The 21,934-nt window shown below is 35.3% G+C and overlaps 1 protein-coding gene across 3 annotated transcripts in view; it reads left to right on the top strand.

Moving 5' to 3' along the window:
- The window catches only part of jing, a 300,757-nt gene that overhangs the window by 218,176 nt on the left and 60,647 nt on the right, over positions 1–21,934 (top strand). The window contains exon 2 of one of the 3 annotated variants that reach the window (XM_065235694.1): positions 15,086–15,283. The exons of the other annotated variants lie outside the window; for them this stretch is intronic. The gene's annotated coding sequence lies outside the window, so the exon portion shown is untranslated. The remainder of the gene's footprint in view (positions 1–15,085; positions 15,284–21,934) is intronic. 3 annotated transcript variants of the gene reach the window in all.

The following is a 21,934-nucleotide window of genomic DNA, read 5'->3' as shown; positions in this document are numbered from 1 at the left end:
CTTGAAAACTGACGTGTTTTGACGTAGGACTACGTCTGTAATTTCTATATGGGAGTACACTTTGTGAAACCCGGAAATGGAACATGTAACAAAATTATGAAAGATTTTGAACGTTAATAACTCAGCTGCCCCTGGACCAATTCAAATAATTTTATCACCAATCGATCATAAATATTTCTACGCATCCGTTAAATTTAAGACTTTATAATTTTTCGAAATTTCACTATTGAAAATTGCACGAATGTGCAACTGTTGCTAAGATAATTAAAATTATCACCGGTTGCCTGCGAAAAGCGATTTCCCTAACACAGATTTAAAAGTTGAATTCCATCTGGTCTCACCAAACGGTGTTTATTCAATCACCGGGGGGGAGTGGTGGTGTTCTCTAGTACACAACGAAAGGCTCCCTGCAAGCAGCGAGCTGCAGCCCACATGAGCATCCATAGAAGGAGGAAGAAACCGCACCGCTATTGATCGGAATCAGTAGCTCTTCGTGAGTCGTTGTGGGCCATCTATGTCAAGCGCGTCATACTAAAGAGTATAACAGAGAGAACCCGCTTAAAATCCTATTTCTACACCAAACACAAGCTCCTGCTGCAGTTAACAAATAAGATTTATTATATAAGACCACGTAGTCCTACGTCACCATTGCGTACAACCCCATAGGGCTATCTCTTGTAGTTTTTCTTTAGCTGCGTATGTTTTGTCAGCGAATTAATTTAAATTGTTAGCTTTAAATTTGTTAATTTTGTGTGTTGAAATTTTGTTTCAAGTGTTCATAAAGTTATCAATTAGTGATATATCGTGTTTTGCCTGTGTTTTCCTTAAGAGATTCGGTTGACCTCCAAAATATACGACGCAGCTTCAGTTCTAATGTTTGCCTCCCGGGAGCCCGGTTCTCCGAGTTCGGATGCTACACTTTGGCGTGTAGTTCTATTGAGAGATCGGTCCGTTTGTTGAATTAGCCCGGAAACGTGTTGATAATATGTCCGTCGCGAGTTTTTGTGGTGATTCGGTGGCCGAAGTTGCCGTGAATCAGCAATATGAAAGATGCCTCGCTGGATACGCCCAAGACTGGACGGGTGGCAGTTGGTGGCCGCGAACTGTTTCTGGGGAAAGCACTAGACGTGAACAGCCTCCCAGATGACCATGGCAATGCAAGAAAATTTGTGTTCGTTGAAGGAAGTATTACGACAAAGGTGCATCACGAAATGAGATGCAAAGCTTAGAGAAAATCAAAATTACGGAACGCATGGATTGCAGTATCAAATTAACATGATGAGATCAGTCCATATACATTTTAAAATTAAAAAAAAAAGATAAACTAAATACATGCCAGGTATGAAAAGAATATTTTCGAACCTGGAAGACGTTGTCGGTTTTACCAATATCCATTTGATAACAGTGATGCATACATGCGGGGCTTATTATAAGTGAAAGTAACCTCGGAATGGGCGTGACTCTCCAGACATTCTGAAATGGGTTACTGGATCTGCACTTTCTAACTCCCGGCCTAAAGCTTTCTACAATTACCATAAATGCGACATTGTAGAGAGAGTTCTTCCATAATAACACTGCCGGCCAGTGGGGGTTAGAGGGAATACACACTAGACTGATGCAAAATTTGAAATTTTCGCTCCACAGTGCTCAAACGGTTCCAAATTGGACCCTGATTAGCCTCCTGAAATTTGAACTCATTTAGTGAGAAACTGACTTGGCACAAACCATTTGATGTTTATGTGGGAATTACTATGGAGAAACTATAATTTCGGTTCATATCTATCTCAAAATTCACCAGTTCCCAATACTTTAGAAAATGATAGCTGAATTTGTTGAAAATTTTCTCAGCTACAACTTTGTTAAATACCACTTTTCGATCAAAAATAAGGAACAAAAGTTATTAATGATTCAAGTCACTGATGTCTTATGATTATGCTCAATCAACTGTTCAGCAGGCAACATTTTTGTTTATGGCGCGTAGAATAGAGGACAAAAATCATGGCTACTATGTGACACTGCAGAATACAGTGTTGCCCACAATACAGTTGCTTAATCTTGCCATAAGATTATTAATCTTTTAAACAATTAATAACTATTTAATTTGACGTTTGGCTGAAAAACGATTTTCTGTAAAGTTGTAGCTGATAAAAATTCCCATAAGAATAACAATAGAATTTATTAAAAGTACAATATGTAAAAAGGCTCGAAGACAATAAACAAAAAGTTTTGTTTTCCCATAGTAATTTCCATATAAACTTCAAATGGTTTGTGCCAAGTCAGTTTCTCACTAAATGAGTTCAAGTTTTGGGAGGCTAATCAGGGCCCAATTTGGAACCGTTTGAGCACTGTGGAGCGAAAATTTCAAATTTTGCATCAGTCTAATACACACACACACAAGCCTTGTTTTTTTAAAAGGGCCTATAGTAAACATTAAGTTTATCTTCGGAAAATTGTTACTCGAAAATGGTTTGTCCGATCGGTTTGGTGACTTGAGCAATATTTTAGGTAATGGCTGGGACTGAAATGAGCAAGTGGAATATTTTTTGAAACATTCTGATAGATTTTTTTTTTAAATCTGACTGGTGGTTAAACAGATGTTTATTGATTTATCGTTTTAGTTTTGGACTTTATTGGAATAACCTGTATGAAGTTAGATTTATTTTAGTAAAACGCACTATTTTCAACTGTTTTCCTAGTGGACGAAGTTTAGTAAATTTAGTGGAATATGAATGATCTTTATTATGACTAAAAATGATCAAAATTTCAAAAACAAATTAGTTAACTATAGTTCAAGATTGGGGAAATGGTTCTAATGTTGGCCTATGGATCTAAGATTGGGCCCATTGCAAAAAAATCTGCTATTTATTAATTTCATCTAGGTAAACGCGTCATTGGTACGGTACTAATGAATATTTTTGATGGCTATTGAAATTTAGTCGATTGCTGAATTTATGTATGGGCCCAAATTAAGGGCATTTAGGCCGAAATTAAATCCATTTCCCCTATTAACGTTTTTCAAGGAAAAGGCGTTTTTCCCAAATAGCTCTTACTTTTAATAAACGCAACCAAATAAGCCCAACACTGTACCAATAATTGATAAATTTATGTAGATTCAGCAGCCATAAATTCAGAAACGTATCTCTTTAAATTGTTTTAAAAACACACACAAGCTGTTTTTTTTCTAGTATTTAAGGACATCTGTACGCATGAAATATTTCTAAGAGGCACCATCTGCGAGATTCAGAGGTTTGAATGGTATTTTTTTTCTGAAATGTTGATAATAGTTGACGCTTTCTAATCTATCTCACGCTTCTCCGATGTTTTCCGAAAGATCAGAAATGTTTTAATAAAAATATTGTCCGTCGATCTTGTTTCCCGTACTGAGTACTAATGCTACCGACGCCAGGGAGGCAGCTCCCACACCTGGACCCAACTTATCGACCCATCCGGAGACCAACGGCTTTACTTTCCTCCTTCCGAATGAAGGCGTGATCTGAGATGTTATGCGTCAGAAAATTCCAAAGCGCCGACTGGGATTGAACCCAGGTCCTTTGGGGCGATAGGCTGTCACGCTTGCCACTACACCACCGGTGCCGCTGATTTAATGAAAAAATATATTTAAGTATATTTCGAAAACTATTAAAATTTCTAATTTTGTCAGCCATTAAAATATTTAATGAACTTATGAGCAGTGTTGGGAAAATATCAAAAAATCAAATCTCATCAAAGATCAAGATCACGCCTGATTTTCGTACACAAAAATCAACTAGCAAACAACTGCGATTGATATTGCAAATTGTGATATCGCAGCTCGGAATATCAAGCTAGCAAAACTCACCAGCTGCAAATCTCACCAAACTGTGGTGAGATTGAGTTTCACCCGAACGCAACCGAAACATCCATAACGGCTGGCAGCTGTCGCTTCGTGTCTGCCATCGGTGAATAGAAATAAGAAATAGCATTATTATTCCTTCTCTTTCTAAGAAAACGAGGTGCAACGGAATCATTTTTGCCTCGATTAGAACTCTCAGCTTCAACTTTACACGTTGTGAATAGTCTCGCAATATCAAAGGAGCTTGTAAAATCTATATCAAGCATGATATTTTGTTCCAATGTCACGCGTGATCTTGAGCGCGTATGAGAGCAGAAAAATTTCAATTTGCTAATGATTATGCCATTACTACTTAAGAGTGTATTTGAAGTAATTAATGCAGTAATGGTAGGATTTTAAATACTTTTTCTAATTCCACGCGGAATAACCTTGGTATGCCTCAGGGAAGTGTATTAGGGTTCTTCTATTTATTATTTTAATCAATGATAAGTAAAGCATTTTACGATTTTGATATACAGCCATGCCATAGCAAAACGATATAGTTTTTTTTTTCAAAATTATCGCAAAATATTAGACCCGTATTTTTATGTTGTCATTAGGGTGACCATTTCCATGTTAGGGTGGTCAAAAAAATTAACTTTTTTTTTCAAATTTTTCACACTGCTGCACAGTGGGACGAAATCAAAAAAGAGGGACATGGCCAGGGCCCCACAAAGTCACTTTTAATCGAAAATCATCAAGTGATGATGAAGCTGTAAACCATCACTTTCAATTGAAAGTCATTCTTTCTTCTCTTCGAGCAGATCGCCGTCAACATCAACAGAACCACTTTCGATCAGTTTTCATGCTGTTTGTTTTGACTTGACTCGTGTTCATTTCTTCTTTCATTGTCAAATGAACTTACTTTTGCATTGAAGCGAAGCTGTACGATCCAAATTCGCGCAGTTTTTATGACCTGTCAAATACCTATCAATAAAGGTATTTTTGGAATCGGGATGATGTCTAGAGGATTAAAATCTATATACGACGCCATTTTGAAATCGAAGATGGCGGCTTCCAACTTAAAAAAAAAGTGGAAATACAGACAAATACACATCAATATTGAAATTTTTGTCATCAGTATGAAGTCTACAGATCGAAAATTGATATGCGACGCCATTTGGAAATCTAAGATGGCGGTTTCCGATTTCAGAACAAATAGGAAATATTGTCAAATACCCATCAATATCGATATTTTTGGAATCCGGATGGCGTCTAGAGGCCGGAAATCGATATTCGACGCCATTTTGAAAGCCAAGACGACGACTTCCGATTTGCGGAAAATTGTCAAATACCCTAAAATATGGTTATTTTTACTTAGATGCCGAAAATTTATGTCACACCGTCTTTAAATCCAAGATGGCGGCTTTGATTCAGAAAAACTGTTAAATACTGTCAAATACCGATCAATGTGGGTTTTTTGGAATCGGGATGACATCTAGACGCCAGAAATCGATGTCCGACGCCATCTTGAAATTCAAGATGGTAGCTTCGGATTTCAGAAGAAGTGTCAAATGGCCTGCAAATGGTATCGAATATCGATTTTCAGCATCTACGCGTCGTGGGAATTGGAAAGTTCCCTGTTCCGAAAATACCCTGATCTTAGGGTATTTGACACTTGACTGTTTGACACTGAAACCTGATGGCCGCCATATTGGATTCCAAAATGGTATTTGATACCGATATTTTTGGCATCTACACGTTGTCCCCGTTCCGAGAATAACCATATAGTAGGGTATTTGACACTTTTTCTGAAGCCCGATGGCCGCCATATTGGAGTCCAATAGCGTCGGATATCGATTTTCGGCATCCACGCGTTGTCGCCGTTCCGAAAATACCCATATCTAAGGGTATTTGGCACGTTTTATGAAACTTGATGGCCATCGTCTTGGATTCCAAAATGGCGTCGATTATCAGATTTTGGCTGTTCCGAAAATACCCATATTGTAGGGTATTTGACACTTTCTGAATCCTGACGGCTGCCATATTGGATTTCAACATAGCGTCGGATATCGATTTTTGAAATCTACGCGTTGTTCCCGTTCCTAAAATACCCATATCTTAGGGTATTTGACACTTTCCAAAATCAATTTTCACTCATTTGAATTCCAAAATGGCGCCGGGTATCGATTTTCAGCATCAAAGTGCCATCCTCGTTCCGAAAATATAGAAGATAATATCCTATTGTATGGTATTTGAGACTTTTCCTGACCCCGATGGCCGCCATCTTGGACTCTAAAATGGCCTCGTTAATTCAATTTTCGTTTAACATAAAATAATATATTATTACTACATATAATCCGGATGCCCTCCCTATGGGCAACCTATATTGTGCGGATACTATATTTTTATGCTTGACGACGCGATGCGTGAAAAGTCGAATGAGCCCGAATTGAAGTGAAAGTGGAAAAAAACGAAGGAAGCAGTTTTCGATTCATTCATTGCGTCAATTGAAACAAGTCTTTGCTTCAAATGAAATGAACTGAAGCACTTGACGAACGAAACAAGCGATAGTAAAGTCATGTTTGAAAGGAGGAATGCTCATCGTGACTCGATAACAAGAAACACGATGACTTACACGAAAATGATATTGCTCGAAATGAAGTGATTCTGCGGAGAGTTCATTTTATTTTCTATGTTTCGAAAATGCATAGCCCTGGACATGGCCATTTGCGACAAAACTATTGAGTGTAGCATTTTAATGTCTTCTAGACTATTCTTCAATTTTTAAATACTTTATTGTAGTGGTAAAAAAATTTACTTAAGGCAGGTTTACACTAAGATAAAAATAATAACTTTCTTATGTCTTGTTGATATTGATGATCATCTATGGAAACATTGTAGATGAAGGCATTTTAAGGAATTTTGTCTAAGACTTCAATTTTCCATCTCTCAAGTGGATGAAGTTATAGGGTGAAAATGGAGTACAAACGGTAGAACCCCCCTTAAAAACTGTTTTTTACCACAAATTTTTAGTATGAATTTTACAATTTTTTCGATGTTCTACACCGTTTGAAAAATTCATGTAAATTTCTACGAGATATAGCGCACATAAAATTAACGCTAGATTTGGCATAAATTTACGCGATATTTCGTGTAAATTTAAGCGGAATATCGCATAATTTAGCAAAATTGTTTGCAAGCTTGTAAAAGATTTCGGTGTTTATGCCAAGTAAAGCTCAGAATTAAACGAAGGGAAATTTTACACGATAGTTAAAATTCAGAATTTTTTTCTGTGTACGAAGTTGTAAGTGCTCTCAAACTGAACATTTTTGCTGAAAAAAAAATAACTAATCGCTATCTCTTTGTTTTAAGGATTTAAGTCCCTTTTTTTCAACGTTATCTGTAAGGGGGTGTATCTTGCATGTTAGTAGGTATTAGCAGCTAATCTTAACGGTATTTTGTTCACCATTTTTTAGTCTACTGTTACATATACAATTCAAAGGGGGATCCAAGGGGATGCATAATGAATTTTCTAAAAAGTACCTCAATGTTTTGTTACGTTTTGCTGTTTTCATAACCATTTTTCCAAGTGTTTACATTTGAGTGGGTTTCCCACTGCTCTTTCAATACTTATTCTGGTCCCCAACAACTGGGCAAAATTTGAAATAATTTAATCATATTATCGACATGCGGAAGAATTTTAAATTTTGTATGGGAAACGGAACGATCCTATTCATTTGCTCACCAAATATCCAAATATTGTTAAAATTTCACCAAAGCTCGAACTTGGATTGAGAAAACTATATCAAACAACTTTGTCGAAGCTACAACCCACTCTAATGTACATACTTGGAAAAATGGTCATGATAACAGCAAAACGTAACATAACATTGAGATACTATATAAGAAAATACATTAGGTATCCCCTTGGATCCCCCTTTGAATTGTATATGTAACAGTAGGGTATAAGTTGCTGAACGAAATAACGTTGAGTTTAGCTGCTAATACCTCCTAACCTGCAAGATACACCCCTTTAAAGTTAGTGTGTAAAAATTATAAATATGTATGTAAATCCTTTACATGAAAAGATAGCGATTTGCTTTTCTGAGCAAAAATGTGCAGTTTTAGAGCACTTACAACTATGTAGAACATTGAAAAAATTGTAAAATTCAAATGGTAAAAAATGGTTTTTAAGGGGATACTAGCGTTAGTAATCCATTTTCACCCTATAACTTCGTCCACTTGAGAGATAGAAAATTTACGCCTTGAACAAGGTTCCTTAAAATGACTTCATCTACATGTTTCCATAGATGTTCATCAATTTCAACAAGACATAAAAAAGTTATTTTGTTATCTTAGTGTATACCATCCTTAATAAAAAATGTTTACTTTTTAGTTGAAGTATTCGAAAAAATGAAGAAACGATCTAGAAGACATCGAAATGCTAAACTCAATAGTTCGTCGCAAATAGCCGTGTTCCACTATTTTTGATTTCGTCTCACTGTGTGCCGTACTCTAGCGGAACTATCAACCTATCCTCTTCAGAACTTTCTTTAATATGATTAAGTTATCACACTAATGAAGCATTAGTTGATATCAGTATAGTATTTCCAACCATCTCTGAATAATTCATAGTTTCATGGAAATCCGAGAAGGTCGAGTCAGAATTTTTTTTTTTTGTTTTTGCTATTTGGCCTGGAAATCCTCTATTGTAATCACAGTTTAACATTTTACCCATAATCTTCAACCTTATTTCCTCGTTTGTTTACCTTTGCTAAATTTACTTTTTTCGTCATTAACTCCAGATTCCAGACTTTTTCACTTTCCCGAAAGTAATCTAAAACAGACGAACACAAAGCCAGAATGAGAACAAGCAAAAGCAGCACGGTCGGAAGTTCTCGCAAGAGCCTTCGCATTTCAAGCCTCGTCGTATGAATGCATGCGCTAAATGCAACAGCACGAAACCGACCCAGCAATTACCCAGGCTTCGGAAAGTCAGTTCCAACAACATCATAACAACAACAACAACAACAACAATATCCACAGCGTACGCTTCGTTGGATGCCGGCTGCTGGAACTCGCCCGAATGCAAACGGAACAGACGAAAAACCTTGTGCTCGAAGAGGCAAAAAAATAAATCAAGTTTATCGGATTGCATTTTTGTCTGCATCAGGTTTTTTTTTGCCCCGGCTCTCTCTGTCTGATAAGGGCTGTATCGGGAATAAGTTATAAACAAATTTTTCTTTGCAAATCGATTTAAAAATATGATAAAATGAGGGATGGTTGTTGAATTATTTATGACATGTCATTCTTAAACATTTAACTAGAACAAAAGAAACACAAGAATATTATGTATGGTACTTTTATGATTTAGGAGAAGTCTCCTTTTATAACAGCGTGCAAACAGTGTGAAAAACAGTGATTTTTTAAACTTTCTGTACCTATCTTTCGGCGTTTTTAAGAACCTTTATAATCTTAGTAGCCTAAGAATCCATGGAAAAGGTTGTTAAGGAAACGCATTTTTATTTTCAATTATTTTGGAATAATTTCGATTTTTCTGAAAATGACATCAATTCAACTTACTCACAACTAAGACCTATTGAATTCTGACTGCCGATACTGAGTAACAATTAACCATTTCGTCAAGGCCTTTATCACATAGATGGCGCTATTCCACTAGAAATTTGGAAAAACGGTAATAATACACTTTTGATGTATATTCAGGTCAAAAATAGGGAACTACAACCTAAAGAAAACATGCATGAACTTTTTCGCTAAGCTTTTTCCCGGAAATCATTGTTAAACAAGCTACAATAAAATAAATCAAGTGTTTTCTCACACATTTTTTAGCCGTTTTTCTACCTAAAGCTCGATGCAAAGTAAATCTGGACGCGCGGTTTAATACACCACCGCGCCCCTGGTGGTTGGAACAAAAAACGTTTGACAGGCATTTGTTGATGTTTCATTGACAAAGAAATTGGTGAAAAGTTTTTCTCGATTGATCGACGCATCCCGAAATTACGGATCATGGAACTTGAGAAAAGAAAATTAATTGTGCACAAACATCTAGAGAACCCTTCGTGGTCTGCCTCAAAAATAGCAAAAGTTTTAAAATCCCGAAAGTCAACGGTGAGTCTTGTAATCAAACGTTACAAGGATACTCAGAGCGTCGATAGAGCACAGCGCATCTATCAATAAAAGTGGCGATTTTTTTTTAATTAATTTTTTTCAAAACTTGTGGCCTTAGGAAAAAAAAAGTCCATTTTTTTACCCTAAAAATGCTTACAAAATTGTGACGTGACGTGACAAAATCGAAAATGTGGATACGTATTTCTAAGCAGAATTTAACTCTGAACAAGAAAACCTAGGCGATATCCAAATTTGATGATAACTGGTTAGAGTTATTTCCCACGCCAGTTTGAAAAAACCCGTTTCGAGATAAACGCGTTTAAAGATAAAATGCTCTCTCAGCGCGCCGGTACATGTTTTAGGAAATCGCTTCGTAAAGCGGTAAGGAATATTCTGGCGGACTTGGAGTCTTTTCAAAATTAAAGTATACATCCCAAGGAACATTTTAAGCCAAAAAAAATGCATTTTTTTTTTGAAAAATCAAAGTGTACTCCCTCCTTAATGTATGTTGCGCTTAGTTGCTTCTAACAAAATTTAACCTTTGAGTAGATTGGTGTGTCTGTTCGATCCAGCTGTGTTTAACAAAAATCAATCCTTTGGAGCACCTGTCAGTAAATGCACGAATGGCAATGAATTAAAAGAAGAGAACGATGTTTCTTCCGAATACTGTACTTGTTGTTTGCTAGCTGGGCTAAAAGTGCAGTCTAGTTAGCGAATTCCACTCTCTAATTTGGCTAGCTTGTCAAACGTCAAAAAACACTGAGGTGAACTTCAATGGCTTGTTTGATCGACGTTATAAAAAATCCACGTCTATTGAGTTTAAACAGTGTAAAGTTTATTAATGATATTTGCACTGCATTGCACTTGCGATTTTAATAGGCTTAATGCTTTCGCTAAATACGCTTTCAAGTCTTGATTTCAGTGTGAAATGAAAATAATAACAAATTTATTTATATTAACGCTTAATATTCCATTCGAACGCCTCTCACCAAATGTCGAACGAAATGTCAAACTAAATGTACTTAATGTGACGTCTATTTTTGACGTATAAATGCTTTTTAACTGGGCTACAGCCGTAAAATTAGCTAGAAGTAACTTACAGATTTTTTTTTGGGAAATCGCTGCGTTTACTATTTCCCGAGTCCGCCTGCGAATTAGTTTTTAGTTAAGCGTATTACCCGTATAATTTTATAGCGGAGCTGGGTCTCAAAATGAGTTTAAGGAAAAGCAAATAATGGGATTAAAGACAACTGTTTCATATCCAAAATGCCGGGTAACCAGTGATCCGGGAAACCGAAAAACCGGGCTGAAGTCACCAGGAAAAAAACCGGAAAAATCCCGTGAATTTCGGTGACAAATCCGGAAAAATATGGTTCGTCCTCTCTTCGAAAAAAATGGGATTTTAAGACCCTTGGACTCGAATAGATTTTTAGGATACAGTCACTTTGAAGAACTATTAAGCGAATTTCAGATTTTTTTCCAAAACAAATTTGAACAGATTTTAGAACGAATTGTAGAAATAACACCGAGGTATTTCAGAGAACATTTTTAGAGAGATTTAGGAAAATCTCTACGAGAGTTTCGACATGCACTCCCATGTCAATTTAGTGAGTTCAGAGTTAAAATTGAAGCACTTCTCTAGAAAATTCCATGACGATGTGAAGAAGCCTTCAGGATTCGTTAAAAAATACCAAGGAATTGAATTTAGAGGGTACAGTTCCAAAGAAAATTCTGTGGATAATTCCATGCGCATTTCGAAAAGAATTTTTAGATAATTTTAAGGAGAGTTCCAAGCAATTTCCAGATGAATTAAGAGGAGAACCCCAAGATAAAACTGAGCAAAATTGGAGGACAATTTTCAACGGGAGAATTTCCCCTGCCCGATGGTGTTGGCAGGGAAAGGGGATTACAAGTTTTGCTCTCAAAAGCTAATAGGCCCTTTTCAATTGGTGGTCAAGAATTCTGAGGTGAATTTCATGGGAATTCTGCGGAGAATTCCGAGAATTAAAGCGAAATAAAAACAAAAGCTTCATTGAAAGAGTTTAAAATTCAAAGAGAAAAATATCCAGCAGGCACTAGTATAGTAATGAGGAAAGTAATAGCCGATGGGATTGCCAAAAACGGGAAGGACCGGCACCTGGAATTATTATGGAATTTACTGGAAAGTCAGGGAATATCAGGGAATTTGGTTTTCTTCATTGAGTCAACACCCTAATTATACACTACCCAAGTAACAATTTTGGTTTTATGAGGGTTCTGTAGACCATGATTTAGACTTGTAGCATGCTTTAAAATCACTATTAAACTAGCAATTTTACTTGGGTAGTATCGAAGACAACAAATCAAGAAGACTGGCAACTCTTCCATTTTCTCAAACGAACGGTATGAGACAGGTACAATCGCGTCATCTGCCGCTCAAAGGTAAATGCTTCGAACGAATTTGATAGCAAAGATTACATCCTCAGAAGAAGGGTTTGTGTAATTGCTCATTTTTCTATGCGTTGCTTCCACCTTTACTCAAGTGCAGTGCCATTGTATCTGTCGCTTGGATTCTGGAAAAGTTGCCAGTCTTCTTGATTTGCTGTCTTCGGTAGTATTCTCTTTTTAGTTCGTGCTGTGTTTTCTATACAAAAAAAGTTTAATCCTGTTTATCTCCTTAATTGAGGCCTATATCGCGATTTAAGGGGTTGTAGGTTCGAAATCTAAATTGCAATTTTTACACCGATTCGATGAAGGGTGAAATTTTTTACGTGTGAATTTTCGAAATCTTAGTTCGGTGAACATGGAAGAGCGATTGATTTTAAGCTTATGAAACATTACATATAATTCTTATGAGATCTTTTCCAATTATTTGTTTGAGCTTAATTCAATATTTACCAAATAACTGCTCGAGCTGGGCTAGTAAGCAATCAAGCGACTTTTGCTTACTCAATAGATCGGAAATCCATATCAAATCCTTCTCAAGAGCAGTTGTTGTCGTCGTTTGTGAGGTCGCCGCCGAAACCGAAATCTAGTAACAGCAAGTGGAACTTGGTCGTAATTGTTTTGTGAAATAAGGAGCTCGTTGGCCTTGTGGAGACCGATTCTGCTTGCTGAACAGAAAATCATGGGTTCAATCCCACGCTCCTTCACATTATAGAGTTATACTTTAAACCGCCTTTCTTTCATAATACGATGTTAAGCGTAAAGAAATCCGGTTGGAGAACCGAGAACGTAAAAGAAGTAATATTTGAGTTTTAGGAAATACGAGCTGGTCGGAAATCGATATCAAATCCTTCCCCATTTCAAGAGCAGTTGTTGTCGTTTTTGGTGGTGAGGTTGCCGCCGGGATAACAACAAGTTGAACGCAAACTTGATCGTAATTGTTTTGTGTATAAAGAGCTCGGTGGCCTAATGGCGACCGACTTTGCTTACGGAGCAGAAGACCGTGGGTTCAATCCCACGCTCCTTTGCGCTATTGAATCGTTAGGACATCACGTCAGCACATCATTTACCAAAACGAATCCTGCTGCAATCCCAACATACCAGTGATTTCTCGTGGAAGTGCAGAGGTGTTCTCGGCTTTCATTAAAGCGAGTATTACGTCAGCATATTCCTACCCATTCCTTTCTTGACCAGCATTCGGACGTGGTCGGCGCTGGTATTGCCTAATTTTAGATCACCAGTATTTACACATTGATAAATGCTAGTCCCAAGCAACGTCTATTGGTTCTCTGTGTTATTACAGCTGATCTGGCAATAACGGAGTTGCATCCAAGGGCGGTCAATCATGCTCATGCTCGTTAATCGAAAAGTAGATTAATTTCCGGTGATGCTTATGACATGTATGGGAGTTGTAACGTGATATGTATTGTTTACAAACAAAAAGAATAATGGTGATACATTCTTCTTGTACCATGAAAACACTTATAACATGTTACAGCTCTTTAGTCTAAACATGACATAAATTTAATAAAATTTTCATAAATTATGTTAAGGTTTCTGTTTATAAATGTTCTGTTTAACATTTAAAAGAGAAATCTACTGTTTTATCATTTCATGTCAAAAAATAAGTATGTATCATATTTAGAAGTAGTGTGGAATTCACCTTTAACTTACCAGAAAATTCGTTTGGAATTCTCTTCGTAATTACCATTAAATTCTCGTTGGAATTCCCTTGACACTTTGCTAAGGATTTTTTGAAATCCTTCTTAAAATTCTTTTGCAATTATTTTGAAAATTAGTTTCTTTTTAATTTCTTCTTCAACAAATGTTTGAACTAAATTTTCTTTGTAAAAACTAGGGGATACTAAGAAGCAAAGTGCACTTGATCGGTAGGACACGCGTGTGTGAGAAATTTTTGTCCGAATTTGGGGATTTGAAGCCATACGTTCCATTACATCTGGGAAATCCTTTGGAATTCTAAAATGAATTTGTAAATAGACGTATGTGCTTTTGCAAACATAGATTAAAACGTCAATTTCGCGAAACTCCCAACTCGTTCATGCTATCTAATATCACTTCAGTGTTGGAAAAATCATCAATCAAATGATATTTTTGCGCTCTCATACGCTCTCAATATCACGCGTGATACTGGATCAAAATATCATGCTTGATATTGATTTTACATGCTCCTTTGATATTGCAAGACTATTCACAACGTGCAAAAATCAAACAGAGAGTTGACTCGACACAAAAATGATTTCGTTGCACATCGTTTTCTTAGAAAGAGAAAGCATGGTTTGCTATCTTATCTCTCTTTACTCTTCACCGATGGCAGACACGAAGCTCATGCTGCCTGCGGTGACGGTAGTTTCGGGTCGCGGTTGGATGTAAAGCAAAAATCATGAAACTCAAACTTACCACGGTTTAGTTGGAATTGTGGCTGGTGAGTTTTTTAGCTTGATATTCGTAGCTACGCTTGGTTGTTGATTTTTGACAACGAAAATCAAGCGTTATCTTAGGGGCATTGGTGAGATTTATTTTTTTGATATTTTCACAACACAGAACGGAACTATCAATTCTACACTTTCATCTCCTCATCTATCGTATAAAATGTTCACTTTATGTCTGATATTGACGTTAAGAACCTTAAACTTTTTAGAACACTCTAAGAAACCTCAGTGATCTTTTTTTTAATGTTGAAATTTTAACACATTGCAGGTCATTCGTGGCTTCTCCGGGAATGAGATTTGGGCTCGTGACATACAGCGCGAGAGGCATTGATGCCAGGTCCGTCCGACAGAGAAGTGTACGAGGACTTCAGAGAAAGCTAAGGGAGCTTCAGAGGAGAGGAAAGCAAAATTCAAGCGACATTCAGGGTACTTCAGAGAGTATTACCAAAATTCAAGCTAACTTCAGGTAAGTTCAAAGGAATCTCGGAATGACTCAGGGCATTATCTTCAGAGATGGCCTGAGGAGTATTGGAGATGTTCAGCGAACCTAAGAGAGCAATTCAGTGAACTTCAGCGTTACTCAGGGATGGAACCTGGAAGAAGTTGAGGAGAAATTTATGGAATTCCAAGAAAACTAAAAATACGAGAAGTTCAACGAATTTCGGAGCAATTCGGGAAAAAAAATTAAGGAGAATAATAGAGGAAGAGGAAACAAATAGACGTAGGGATCATTAAAGAAGTTGAGGAGAACTTCAAAGAAGCCTAAGGAAGCTTAAAAAATCCATGGAAATGTAAGCGAAAACCAAGGAATCTATTACCCTAGAAGCAATTAGAGAAATTATGGGTACTTCTGTAACATTCAACAATCGTCAGAAAAGCTCAGAGAACTTTTGAATACTTATGCGCGCTTCACAAAATTTAATTTAACTTAAGAACTGACCAGGGAATCCTCAAAAAGCATTAGTAACGAAAAAGCACACAATAACTCTTGTAAAACTCCAGTGGAATCCACATTTAGGAAATTAGCAATCTTTACAGACTTTCAGCGATCTTCAGAAAAGTATGGCGAATAAATAACAGCACAGAGATCTTCAAAGTACTACTAAAAATTTCAATAATGATGCATTTAAAAATAAAACTCCAAAGTAGTTTAAGAAACCTTTAAAAGATGTAGGCTACTTCATGCATGTTGAAGAGAAATTCAGAAGAAACTTGAAAAAAAGGAGTCTAGAGATCTTCAAAAGCCGCAAGATGCTTAGGAAAAGCTTAGCAAAACTCAGATAATTCATAAGAATTTAATAGTAGCTTAGGTAACCCCAGAAAGACTTACGAAACACCTTAGAGAAGTTTTGGAGAAATTTAGAGAAATTCAGGAAATTCACAGAGAAGCCCAAGAAAACTTTAGAGATGTTCATAAAATCCTTATGCTATGTTTAAACTAGACAGTTATAACATGGGACAAGTCCGTCTTGATGAAATTTATCATGTCTATAATTATTATAACATGTAACCCAGGGCTTCACTGCAAACAAGATTTTAGGCAACTTCAGAGAACTTCAATGAACTTAAAAAAAAATCATTGGATCTCAGGTAGGTACAGTTAACATACATACATTTTTATGCATTTCAGGGGGCATTTGGGCAAAATAGACCATGAACTTTAACGCAATAATTTTGAACTGAGTAGATCATTGTGAAGTCATTGTGATCCTGGACACGAACCTGTAGCAAGGTGTTGGTGTGGTTTCCAGGTGTAATGTGGGTTCTTCGTTCTTGCACGAAATTGTGCCCGATCTTTATTGCTTTGAAGCACTTTCCCAGTTATCAATTGAGAGCTTTGTATGCAAACGCCATCATATTCTTGTATGCCCAGGGAAGTGCAGGAAAATATCTATCATTCACGATGATATTGACGAAACAGCTGAAATCTCCCTTTGATATATTGATTGACATTTAAGTGATTTTCAGTCGTAGTTGATCATTAGGGGTAGTGTCAGAAATGTTGCCTATCATCATTAAGTTTGCCGTAGAGTTTACTTAAATTCTCGTCCTTAGAATGGTCCCTGAAATTCTTTGAGGTTTGCCTCAGAATTCTCAGGAATTATTTTCATAGTCCCCATAATAGTCCCTTCCAAAACGTCTCAGAGCTCTCCTTTCAATTTTACTGAAATACTTCTCAAAATAATGTGGAATTCTTCTCATAACTTATTTGGAATTCTCATCATTTTTTTTTAGATAATTCCTCGAAGTGTCAGAATGCTCAATTGTTGTTTAATTTTATGAGTCATGATTGTTTTTAAAATCTGGGAACATAAAAATTACGTTATGTTTGTTATTTTGAAAAGTTTTTCTGTAAATTTACTAAGTTCAATCTATCTCTTTATAACAATCAGTTCGATGACCTTACACAAAAAAAATTAAATTTTATTCGACTAGTTATCTATTTTTTTTTAATAATTTAAAATTTACAATGTTTTTTACTATATTTAGCTGTTTAAATGAAACTAGGAAATCTTGGACATCCGGGAAAAACCAAGAAAACGGGAATTCAATTTCTTGAATGCAATGGCCACCCTGACTATGGCTAAGATTTTCAACTGTAGTTTATTCTTCTTCTTCTTCTTCTCATACTTATTCTTCTTCTTGAAATGAGACGGAATAATTATGGAATGGAATGGACTAACCTTATTTATCCTTCTATTATTTGCTGCTCATTCCCTTTTTCAGACCAGCAAATGTTAAGATTTTTTTCCGAAATTCGGCCTTATGACCATTCAGGCTAATGACAAGATTATTTTTCATATTAGGACAAATCGGGTGATTATCCGTTATGTAGTGTGCATTTTAAACAATACTACACATATTATACAGCTTAGCATTGCAAATCATGTTGGTAACGATTTATGTATGTCAAAGAATATTCCAAAGCTTACTTTTTTATGGTAGTCACTTTAACGCTCTTGGGTCATTCGGGACTTGTCCGGGGTGAGATTTTAGCTCGTGACTTTGGCGTTAGAGGCATGGATGCTAACCACTACGCCGGAGTCTCCCCATCTTACTTATTATTGGTAAGCAATAATCGGAACAAGTAATAAATTTAAGGTCTGGTGTTTTTTAATCAGTCCAAAAATATTAAGCTTATCCTCCGCGAAGCAGTTGTTGCTATTATCTGACACTTTAATATGAAAAATCGACATTTTGATTGCCATCGATACTTGAATAGTTTCACGTATGCATGTCAAACATTTTTTGTCGATTTCCAAAATTATAGCACATCACTGTATACATAAGAACCTCATTATGAATAAAACCAAACACCTCACCAAGAAATTTTTTTAAATCTTCTGAGTGGTTTAAAATGAATATTTATTCGACATATCTAACATTTCTCCAAATTCGGTTGAAGTTTAAAATTTAGGTATTTGTAAATGTCTACAAAATCTAAATCTTTGACCATTTTCGTTTGTCTCTTTGGAATCTGATTTTGTATTGAATCATTGAATCGTAAAAAAAATTCAATTGTGAAAGCTGGGATTGTTTGTTCAAGATCTCGATTTATTTGTCTAAATCATACAATTTTAATAATTTTTTAATTGTTCCAGATATAAGAAAATCTAAGTCCCTTTGTGTAATGTTTTTCAAGTTTAGGATCTTTATTTCTGCCTATATCTCAGGATCTACGATGTTTTTTTTTTCCATATTTAGGATCTTCAACATTTTTGTTTGCCTTTAAATTATAATCTAATAAAATAATCATGCTTTTGAAGATATTTTTTTAAGAATCCGAACATTTTAGGCACGCTTTTTCCATGTCCAATGATTTATTTTTTTTCTTGGTTCTTCATCTCGCAACTTTATAGAAGGCTTACAATATCGAAAGTGTTTCTTCATTCTGGTTTGAGTTTGGTTTGAGTTTGACACTTTTAAAAGTTTTTTTATTATGAATTTTAAATTTACCTGTATCTTGCATAGCTATTTTTATAAATTCGCCTACCTAAGTTTTCTGTAAGAAGTATCGCAAATTAATCTAAGACGCTAACCTCCTTTAGTATTTTTAAATGTTATTTATTAAAGAATATGAAAATCAAAAAGACAAACATCCATGGATTTATGAAATCTCTATGAAACTTTCCAAAGTGTTAAAGCTTGAAAATAATCGAAGCCCTAGAATCCTAATTAATTCCCCTACCAGTATCTAATGAGGGATTTCATGAAAAAATCATTTAGTTACTATTAATTACTTTTTTTTAGTTTGGCGTCCAAGAGTTAAAGAGTATTGTAAACTATTTAAGTTGTAATATTTTATAGAAAACCAAAAATTAAAATACATTGTTTAGAATTTTGAATATTTGTTAATGCCTGGGATCTTCCATAAACAATTCTGAAAACTCGGGAGAACCGGGAAGACACCGGGAAATTGATTTGAATTTTACAATAAATTGTTCTGCTTTAAGCATTTATTAATCGAATTCAGCTAATGAACATTAGAAGTCTGATATCTTGAATATTCCTTCTTTTTATTCTTCTTCTTCTTCTTCTCATTTCAAACTTACTGCCTATCGCATATTAGCTTATTGCGTGCTCTCAACTTAGTGTTCTGGATGCACTTCTACAGTTATTAATTGAGAGCTTTCGATGCCTGTACCATTTTTGCATTAGTATGATTGTACGACAAGTACAATATTCCTTCAATTCGCATATCTAAACTTTCTTCATACAAGATACCAAAAATTAAGTCTGAGATCTAAACAAATTATTCATGTACCAGAATTTGTCTCGACATGTTTTAAAAACAATTTCAGGAAGAATTCTTGACAAACTTCAAGCCTCAAGTGCCACAGACTCTATAGAATTTTTCTCCAGATGTCTTTTAAGATTACCTCAGAATTGGATTGCAGTTCTCTTCGGAATTATATAGCAATTGTCTTTAGGATTCTCTTGATGTTGGTTTCTCAAATTGCCTTGGAATTCACATCAGAGTTCCGTGAGACTATTTCTCATATTTCCCTTAAAAGAATGCATTAGGGAGGGTTTCCTTGGAATGCTCTTCGAAATCATGTTCAAAAATTTCTTGGAATTTTCTTCCTGCTCTTACTGGAAGTATGTTCAAAATTCCCTTTGAATTGTTATTTTTTGGATTCCTTCCCGAAATTTCCTAAGAACTCCCTTGGAACTATCTTCAAACTTGGTTGAAATTCAGTAAAGATTTGTTTTTGCTATCGTCAGAATAAGATTGGAATAAGTATCGATATTTACATAGAGCTCTCTGCAGAATTTTCTTTTTAATTGATTGATATTTAAGAGATTTTCTTCCGTATGCTGATTCGTTTCTGAAAAAAAAAATTGAAAATATCGAAAGGGACCCTGAGTATAACTTTGATCTTTATCTTTGAATACTCTTCTGAATCCCCTTACAAAATTCTCCCTAAAATTCCTTCAAATTTGTCTTTGGTTTCCCTGCAATTCTCCACTCAATTCCATAATAATCTCTTCAGAGCTTCCTAGGAATTCATCTTTAGTGCTCCGATAAATTTTCTTGAAATATTTTTCAAAAGTTCCAGTAACTTGTTGTAGAATTTCTTCATAATTTTCCTCAGAATTTCTTAATAATTATCCTTCAGATTTCCCTACATATCTCCTTATAATTCATAAGGCATTTTCTTTAAAATTATGCACACACCCAGGGATGGAAAATCATTTACAGTCATTTCGTGCATTCATTTACATTCATTTGCCTCTAACTTATTTTATCAACAGAATATCGTTAAATGATGTATGAAGCTTTTGTAGCTTTTGATATTAACTACAACTTTTGTTAATAACTAAAATATGAATCTCTTATGCATGATGAAATAGAGCTGGCAGAACATGTTATTGTTTTTCAGTGAATGCAATTTACATTCACTGAAAAACAATGGTGGATTCTAATCGGTCTGATTCGTCATGCATAAGAGATAAAGATTTGAGTTGCTTAAAAAAGATGTAGCTTACATAAAAGCCTACAAAAGCTTCAAACACTATTTTACGGAATTTTGTTGATGAAAAAAAATTAGAGGCAAATGAATGCAAATGAATGCACGAAATGAATGTAAATGATTTTCCATCTCTGCACACACCTATTCAAAGAGTCACAATTCTAAAGATTTGTCTTGGATAAATCTGAGATCGGAAAATTTCATTTTATTTTTGGTGTATTAAATCTCGAAAAGTTCACGAAAGAAGAAACTGGTCTAGTCTGAAAATATCGAATAATTTCTCATGTATTTCTCCATGAATTTATCGCCCCAAGATCTCAATATTTTTTTGTGGATCTCATTGTTTATAATATATATTTCTAAGTTCAATATATCCCTGAAAAATGTTCCCTTGAATGAATGCTTTAGGGTTTCCTTGGAATGCTCTTCGAAATTATTTTCAAAAATCTCTTTGAATTTGCTTCCTACTCTTTCTGAAAACTCCCTTTGAATTATTTTTTTTCGGATTCCTCCCCAAAATTGCTTGTCAATCCCTCAAGATTCGTCTTCAAAGAATTCCTCCGGAACTATCTTCAATTCATTAAGAAATCATTAAAGATTTGTTTTTACTATCGTCAGAATAATATTAGAATCAGTATCGATATTTACATGGAGCTCTTTACAGAATTTTCTTAGATATATATAGATAAGAGATTTTCTGCCGTTCTGCTGGTTCGATTCTATTTTTTTTTTAATATATTGATAGGAACCCTGAGTATAACTTTATCTTTGAATACTCCTCTGAATTCCCAAAATTGCTCCCTGAAATTCCTTCAAATTTGTCTTTGGTTTCCCTGCAATTCTCCACTCAATTCCATAATAATCTCTTCAGAACTTCCTAAGAGTTAACATTTAGTTCTCCTATACATTTTCTTTGAATTCTACTGAAATTTCCAGCAACGTGTTGTAGAATTTCTTCATAATTTTCCCCAGAATTCCTTGATAACTGTCCTTCAAATTTCCTTACAACTCATTTGGTATATTCTTTAAAATTATGTACACAGTTCTTCAAAATGTCACAATTCTAAAGATTTGTCTTGGATAAATCTGAGATCTGAAAAAAAACTGATCTATTCTGAATATCTTGAAATATGTCGCAATCA

The sequence above is a fragment of the Ochlerotatus camptorhynchus genome, unplaced genomic scaffold (assembly GCF_037179485.1).
Source record: "Ochlerotatus camptorhynchus isolate MF236.1 unplaced genomic scaffold, CSIRO-AGI_Acam_v1.1 ptg000503l, whole genome shotgun sequence".
Taxonomy (NCBI): Eukaryota; Metazoa; Arthropoda; class Insecta; order Diptera; family Culicidae; genus Ochlerotatus; species Ochlerotatus camptorhynchus.
Note: the sequence above shows the minus strand (reverse complement) of the source record. Positions and strands in the feature narration are given on the sequence as shown.